This window comes from Apium graveolens, chromosome 2, assembly GCF_009905375.1.
Source record: "Apium graveolens cultivar Ventura chromosome 2, ASM990537v1, whole genome shotgun sequence".
Lineage (NCBI taxonomy): Eukaryota > Viridiplantae > Streptophyta > Magnoliopsida > Apiales > Apiaceae > Apium > Apium graveolens.
Genome location: NC_133648.1, coordinates 174,156,912 through 174,166,196, shown reverse-complemented (window position 1 = coordinate 174,166,196; position 9,285 = coordinate 174,156,912).

Sequence of the window (9,285 nt, the reverse complement as noted above, 5' to 3'; positions counted from 1 at the left end):
TTAAACATGCAATTTTAAAAGAATTACACACATAATTAACGACACACATAATCAATAAATTAAAGCAATAATTAAAATTGAATGGAAAAAATTAAAATAAATTTTCCACTATTATGGCCCTTGAAAAAAAATCCAGCTCTAAAAAAAAATCTGCCCCAAGCGCCCCCCGACGCCCCCAGCAGCCCCAGCGGCCGCAGCGGCCGCAGCGCGCGCGCCTGTTGCTTTTCTGTGAGTTTTGTTTTGATTTTGTTCGATCTAAACATCAACAGCAGCCCCTTGTAATCGCACAGCGGAATAAAAAATTACCGGAATTGATTTCCGATCGCACATAACTATTACAAAATACCCGGAACAATTACAAAAAAAATAGATCTAATACAAAACTAATTTTGTAAAATCTATTCTAACACGATCAACCCTCGTGTAAATTACAACCACGATTAAACCACGTGGAAACCAAAACAAAAATTAACCACGATTAAACCACATGGAATCCAAACACATAATTAAAATATACATGGCCATAATAGTGGATTAACAACCTACATCAAAAACAATACAAGCAAAACACTATATACACGCATATATAATTACGACATGGACATTATATCATAAAACGTAGAACCCATTACCAGGCTCTGATACCAATTGTTGGGAACCACGGACTTAGGGTGTTACTATGTTTTACGATAAAGATTACAAAAAGAGGATTACCTTGTTAATGGTTGATTCCACGCTCTTCTATTGTATTCCCAAATTCCCTTGAGCGAAGTGTGGCCTCCGTCTTCTTAAGTTATCCTCTCTTCTTGCTCCTTGGTGGCTACAATATGTTTTCACACAATTGCCAAGCAAAAAGAGAATAAGAATATATATAGGCTACAATAGGGACCATGGATAATTAGGTCGGGCCTTCTAATTACATCTTGAGCCTAGCTCAATGTAATTAAATATTAATTCAATCCACTAAAGAATTAATATATGCACTACCTTTCCTAATACTGTAATTTAATTAATTCGGTTCCAATATTATTTGCTTATAAAATTCCCAATGTTTAAAATATCATATGTCCATCAATTAAATAAATTACTGATAATTTATTTAATTAATATCTTTTATCCTTGATCATCCACTCAACCTTTATTATGCCAGAATAAATTCCACCTGCAGGGTTTCACATAATTAAATCTTTTTGAGCTTTCAAGGGGACATCATTAACCCGAATATTATCAGGACATGGATTCCTTCAATAAATAATATCCACCATGTATATAATGGGCTGAGTTCTATGGAGTCCACCTTTTTATCGGAGTCCTCGGAGTCCATCTACGTTCTGCAAATAAAATATATTGTAAAACATGTTATTTTGCAAAACATGTTACACAAATAGCATAACTTCAACAAAATCATGCAAATCTCATATATTTACGGTACAATATGTATGTTCTGCAATATGTTCTGCAACATGAACATTTATGTTCTGCAAACTAAACATGTTTTGTAGAATATATATTTTTGCAATGTTCTGCTTGTAAAATGTATGCAATCTACAAGATTTTTGATAGAATAGTGATGCTTGTCGAAAAATAATATGTTTTGCAATATTTTAAGCTATATTTTACTTACTGAACATATATGGACTCCGAGGACTCCAATTAAAGGTGGACTCCATAGATACAGAATTCCATCACCCAAAATATAATGATATAATTCAAAAGAATTATTTCATATATAAATCAAAGCATGTAAATAATATACACGTGTCAATTACTATTTCCGGATTAAGAACCTAAGCATTAATAATAACATAGAATCTTAGTTCTCCTTCTTAATCAGTATTAAGGGAACAATTCTAAATTTGATCATGTTCAATATACACAAAGTGTACTATTATTATTTATTAGTCAATATAAACTAATCTAAATAATAGTACAGCCATACCAGTGGATTGTCCAACACCACCTGTGCTGTGAACCTTATTATATTATATAACCGTATTTAACAATCTAATATTCTGTATCTCATTTGATACTAGATTGTTCACAATATATAATATTAGACAACATGTAAACATTCAAATGATTCTCAAATAAATTGGCCAGAAATAAATGTACATACTTCAAATAAATATTTTCAGTATACACTAACAACTCCAAGCACTTCCTTAAGCTTATTTTGATGAAATCCACCTATCTAAGCAAGTTATACCTTGAGATGCAAAAACACTAGAAAAACGCGTCAAATACACAAAATACTCAAGTTCAAGACACAAATTCAAGCCGTTATGAGACGCTCTAAGTGGTATAAAATGCCACTTATCACACCCCCAAACTTAAATCGATGCTTGTCCTCAAGCAGCACAGACTCAAACTCAGAATAAAACATGCATGAATGCAAACTACATGAATGCAACGATCCCCATCGTGATGACTAAACCAACCAACACATGAATTATCAACAAATGAAATTAGGTGACTAAAGATCAATCAAATCACGCAAGCTAACATACAACTAGAAATGTGGTGTTTGCGAATGCTTAACAGATATGCTTTGAAACTAGATCAATCACCATATTTTAATTATCCTCAAGGCAATCACAAGCTTATACGAAAAATATATTCTAGACACAAAATGGTTTATAACACTTCAAGATTATTGGATTTTATTACGGAATCATGCTTTTATTCAACACATAAGGAAATGATGATTTGATCATGCAATGAGTGAGGTCCACAAAAGACTTATGTAATGGTACCCATTTAACGAGCGTTAGGTTAGCGGATCCCAGACTATAAAAGCCTTAGGTCACTAGGCACAAAGTCCCCTAATAACTTAATAACTCGAATACCAAAGAGCTCACTAGTGATCAATTGTGCATTAAATAATTTTTCTTTCTTTCTCTTTTTTTCTATTTTTTATGTTATATTTTTTTACAATTTCTGAGCAAGTGCGTTTCGCTCTATCTTGCTCAACCCTAGACTACTCGTCTACAATACGAGCCGGCTACTAGCCATTTGACGCCTAGCCACAACTAGCAATGAATTCCAATTTTTTTCCAATTTTTATCTTTTAATGTCTTTTATCATTAAGAGTCTATCATGCATTCTAAGCATAAGCAATAGATTAACCTCAAAAACCATCATATCATGACAACAATCTAGTCATTAAGCATACTCTAAGTCTTAGTGAAATTATAAGTGTTTCTAGCATGCATGCCAACCTAACAAGATTCAACATCACTCTAACGCTATCACTACACTCGCATCAATATCACATATTAATCAGTTTAGCAACAAAAAAGGATCATGGTATATGCATGAGCTATATTACATGATAAATAAAGCTATAAAATAAAATTTTAAAAAAAACTATATAAAAAAAACTATATGGAAAAAATATGCAACTATATGAACTAAATTAACATGAAAATGCAACTACATGACACACACAAATATGTTCATTAGCTACCACCCCCAAACTTATAATCTTCACTGTCCCTAGTGAACGTAATCAAAAGGAATACAGGGTATACCTACTCAGATGAATTATCATCATCACCCTTAGAGGGTGGGGTCAGGAGGTGGATAAGCAGAATCCTCACCAAAAACAGGCCACTGGATATCAGCTCCAAAGCCTCTAAATGCAGTCCCAAGTGCTAGGGTGAGCTCTTACGCAATCCTACTATGCGACTCATACATCGCATCCATCCTCCTGGAAAGCCTCCTGTACTGGACATCAGCAAATCCTGAACTATTTCCTCCCGGAGCACTCGAAGAACCTGCCTCTCCCTGAGCCTGACTGGGCCTAGCCATCGTAGCACCAACTGCTGGAACTCCTCCTGGAAGCTGATATCCCAAACCATGTGACTCGGGCTCTCCACCCGTCCACTCCTGCATCGCATTCAACGTCGATGAATCAATAGGGGCGGCCGGCATCTGCAGCTGCTCATAAGACGGCGACTGGACTCCAACGGCCTTACAAAGCTTTGTGACGATAGAGGCATACGGGATAGAGTACTATGACTTCTCCCTCAAAAACTTCAAAATCCCTTGATAGATGAACTCACCAAGGTCCACATAATACTCATCATTCAAAATCCCCCACAACAACCTCGCCCTTTGAACTGTAACCTCATTTGCATGCAAAGAAGGAAGAATATTAGCATAAATAAATGCATTCCAAGCACGAGCATACCTGCTCATCGCGACATCAGGGAAAGAACGATAATCATTGGATCCCATCTTAAATTTCCATACTGTGCCCGGCTGACAGAGAGTAGCAATAATCATCTAAATCAAAATCTTTAGGGGCCTTTTCATTCCAATTCTCCTCCTGCGGTTTCCTTTGTCGCTGCCCAATAATATGGCGAATCGCCGCGGGCTGATAATCAACAGTAAGCCCACGAACAACAGAAAACCCATTTTTGTCGGCCTTGGCATTCGCATAGAACTCGCGAACAACACTCATCGGAACCGCCTCAGGTGACTCGCAGAATGTAATCCACCCCTTCTCGGCAATCATCGGCAACAACTCACCATCCCTCCCCGATGGAAAAAATCCCCTCTCCTTCATAATCGGCTTAGTAAGAAGCTTGGTATACTCCTCTTCAGCAGCCCTATCCAATAATCGGGGCCTCACAACAGTACTCCTCGAGGAATCAATAGCAGTCGGGTAGGTGTTGCTGCTACCCACAATTCGTGATCTCTTTGGGGCCATGGAAATTGAAAATAAGGGTTAGAGAGTTGTGTTTGGTGGAGAGATTTTGTAGAGTTGAAAGTATATGAGATGTGTATGGAGAGGTTGTATGTATATATATAGTAAGATTAGTGGTTGAATTTGATTAGGAGTAGGGACTGTGGCTAAGTATAAGGGGTAAAATCATGGGTTAGTGGTGATATGCTGCTGTGGTTTTTGTTTTTGTGTTTTTGTGTTTTTTTATAGGTTGAAAATGATTTTTCAAAATTCAGGGGCGCAGGCGGTCGCCTGACACCAGCAGGCGGGCGCCTGCTAGCACGCGGTCGCCTGAACCTAGCAGGCGGGCGCCTGCAAGGCTTGTAACACCCCCAGATCCGGGGTCAGGGATCCGGGTCGTCACGGTCTTTCTTTCCACAATATCACTTAACTGAATTAATAATAAATAACCTCATGCTGTGACCCCACACTAACACACCATAACCCGTTATAGTCTCAGAGATGAAATTGAAATAAGTACAAGTCTTTGAATCCACAATTTAAAAGTTATTACAACCCAAAATGATTACTTGATAAGTTTACAGTTAATTTCCATTATCTGCCACAAGTTATAATTATACATAATTGATTCCCAAAAGTAGAAGGTCTGATCTACAGATAGATCTACCTCTGCAGCTATAGCAGCTATGGTCTCAACGGGAAGGCGTGGGACGCTTCCCATGCTCTTGTGCTGGGTCTGCTTGAGTCTGGCCATCTTTCCTAACTGTTGTTGTGTGATAAAGAAATAAAGCAAGAGTGAGCATTACAGCTCGCAAGATAATATATAGTGTAAACAATAATGCAAGTATCTAAATGGATAACTTACTAAAATCTTTTATCAAGTGTAAGATAATTACTTACTGGATATAAGCAAATTCAAGGGATGAAGTTACCAAATACTTCACTATACTTATATCATTTATAAAGCTACTTGAACTACCACTGTTCAAAGTATAATGAGCTTTCAACAGTTCATCACATAGATGAGACTACAAGACAAGATTTGAATAGATTAAATCTTTGAAGTATTATTGAATGAAATGAAGTTATGATATACTTCATTAAGTCCCGATATATATATATCCACATATATATCTCTTTATACATTTCCTGAAAACCTCTGTCATGTAAAGTATGAACAGAGTTTGTAACATCCAATGAATTTTTGGAAAGGAAAAGAATTGTGGCATAAACCCGATATCTTGCTGATCAGGCAAAGATACCAATAAGTAACCTTTTCTACTAGTAGATGGACGAATTCCCCACTGGTCATCACCCTGGTCGCAATAGGACCTTATGCTGGACTGCCACTCAGCCACGTATGCATTTGATGGACTCCCACTGAGCCACTTACACTTTCATGGACGCCCACTGAGCCCATGTTGCTTATGCCGACTCGATAGATGGACTTACTTCCCGAACGTTGGGTAAGTAATCAATTCATTTACCAAAACAGCAACCTTGTTGCGAATATAAAATACACCACAGAGCCGGATCCCTTCGGGTTTTGAGCGAGTATTTAAATCCCCTTTAAAAGGAAGATCTTAAATATATAAAAAAATGAGTTTTGGGATCGGCTCTAACTTTTAAAAATCATTTTAAAGACTCGAAAACACTTTAAAGAGTGTTTGGAGTAATGCTGATTTAATAAAGTAAATCAGTCCCAATATATTAGAAAATATCTGAATATTATTATTTAGATAACATTCCCATAAAGAATAATCTTTATAAAAATAATTGAAGTAGAAGTTGTAAAACTTATACTTGAAATGAATAGTAAATAACCAAAGATATACTTATACGAAAGTAATATCTTTATTTGAATAATCAAAAGTAAGTTTGATTATCGACACATTATTCTTTAATAAAATAAAGAATATTATTCAGTAAATAATCGGAGTCATAGGTCCTCAGATGAAAATTCAAATAATATTCATTAAATAATATAAACTGAGTTATAAGTCCTCGAATGAATATTCAAGTAATATTCATTAAATAATATAAACTGAGTCATAAGTCCTCGAATGAATATTCAAGTAATATTCATTAAATAATATAAACTGAGTCATAAGTCCTCGAATGAATATTCAAGTAATATTTATTAAATAATATAAACTGAGTCATAAGTCCTCGAATGAATATTCAAGTAATATTCATTAAATAATATAAACTTATCGAATAAACCTTATTCGATTAATAGTTTTGAAAACTATATCAATATATATATATAAATATATATATCACATATTCGGGAACATCTACTCCCGGTTTTAGAAAAGGGTTTACCTTTGGGTCCCCTATCCTCAGGGTATACGCAACTACTGCTTATCTCTAGCATAGGTATTATGCAACTATAAGCATTTGAACCAACATATATATATCAAGATTATGAAACAGACATGCATATATACCATATCACATGCTCCAATATATCACAAGAATTTGCTAATAACAATCATGCATCTATCATAAGATAATGCATATACACATATACATCACAACAACAGTTATACGGGTAGAAAACTTGCCTGAGCGACTGGGGGTTACAAATGGCTTGGGACGAGTCTGGTAACCTATAAACAACATATAAGTTGGAATTAAACCAAAGTCACTTATAAATCTATACTTTAACTAATTTAGACTCTAACGCTCGCTTTGCGCTTACTGATTCTCTTAAGTCGCTCGAGTACCCTCGGCTCCACCATTTTTAATAAATTAACCATTACGAGTTTTAAGGCGATTCTTTTGCGAGTGTCTTACCAACTGCCTATTACACTTTACATAAATGTTTCATATTCCAATTAGTCCTTTAAGGTCTTTAACCTATGTTTCAAAGTAAGGCGAGGGGTAATGGTTCGTTCGCGAAACGCAGTTACTTAAAACGGTCGTTTCTCCTAAACCGTACATCGGAATCAAACGAACCATATATCAAAACGAAGCTCGTAAGATGAACTATCTAATCATGGCAATGGTCAAAACCTAGCAGTGAGTTCACGGGTCCTAATGTTAAGAGCAAAAACAGTTTAAAGTAAATCGGACATTACGACGGCTATGTTTACGCGATTACCAATTTTATTCTACTCCAAACCAACCCACAATCAACCCACAATCACAACCCAATCAAAACTCCATCCATACTTCACCATAACAGCCCCAACAACTCAACATTATCAATTATACTATTCTCAAACATGAATTTAAACTATACTTAAGTTCATTAATCAATACTCCAAGAATTACAACTCCAAAACATTACAACACCAACTATCCTCTACATTCACAACAAAAAAGCCTCTCATGAACTATAACAACATAACTAAACCTAATACTCAAGTAAAGTTAGGGTTTGGAGGGGTTATACCTTCCTTGGAGAGTGGAGAATCAAGTAACTAGCTTGGAATCACCCTTAAAAGTCCTTATCCAAGCTTAATCTAAACAAAAACTCAAGAACAAAAATTTTAGTTCTTGAAAAACACTATTCACCATCTTCTTCCATGATTTTTAGGAAGAGATTGTGAATGATTTAGGAGCTCAAACTTATAGGATAGCTATATTTATGCATAAGGAGTCTTGGATAATTACCTTGCTAATTAACAAAGCTTGGAACTAAGATTTTGAATTTCTTGCTTTGAAGAAGAAGAAAAAGCCAAGAGCTTTTTGGATGAAGAAATGAAATAATTTTGTGTTTTGGTGAAATGATTTGTTGGTTGGTTGATTTTGATTTGTTTTGTTTTGTTTTCTTACCTTTTACCATGGTAACTTTTGTGTGGTTCTAAATCAACCAACAACACACTTGCTTTGGTCATGCTTATGTCACCATGTGATGTCACCCTCCCACCTTTGTCCTCTTCTCATTGGTTTGATGACATCATCCCCACTAATCTCTTTGATTAGCTTCTAATTACTTGGCTAATGATCGCTGATCTGTTATACGGTTCGCTTAACTTTCGTTTTCGTTTATCGTTTGAGGGATCATACCTGGGATCTTATTACTTGGGTTCCCTTAACCTTTCTCAATACATTATATTCCTTTTATGATCCTCTCTTACAATCCTTGAATTTAAATCCTTTTTATCCTGTTACCTTATACTCAATTCTTTCGATATCTGGTGGATTTTCGGGAAAATCAAAGTGTTCGGATTTGGATTCTGACGATCTTTACATACACTTATTTATCATAAAGAGTACTATTACGATCTCAGAATAACAATAAAAGAATCCCTACATAGTGTGGCATGAAAAGTTTTCTTATTCAGCAATATCAGCAAAAACACTTTTCATAAGGGTTACAAAAAGTTCAAAATTTTGGGGTTATTACAGTCTCCCCTCCTTAAAAGGATTTCGTCCCGGAATCAAATAGAAAACAAATGGGGGTACTTTTCTTGCATTGCGCTCTCTAGCTCCCAAGTTGATTCTTCCACATTATGATTCTGCCATAGCACTCTAACTAGCTTGATCACTTTGTTCCGAAGCACCTGCTCCTTCTTATCCATAATCTTTACTAGTTTCTCCACGTAAGTCAGATCTGGTTGCATATCCACATGCTCGTACTCCAC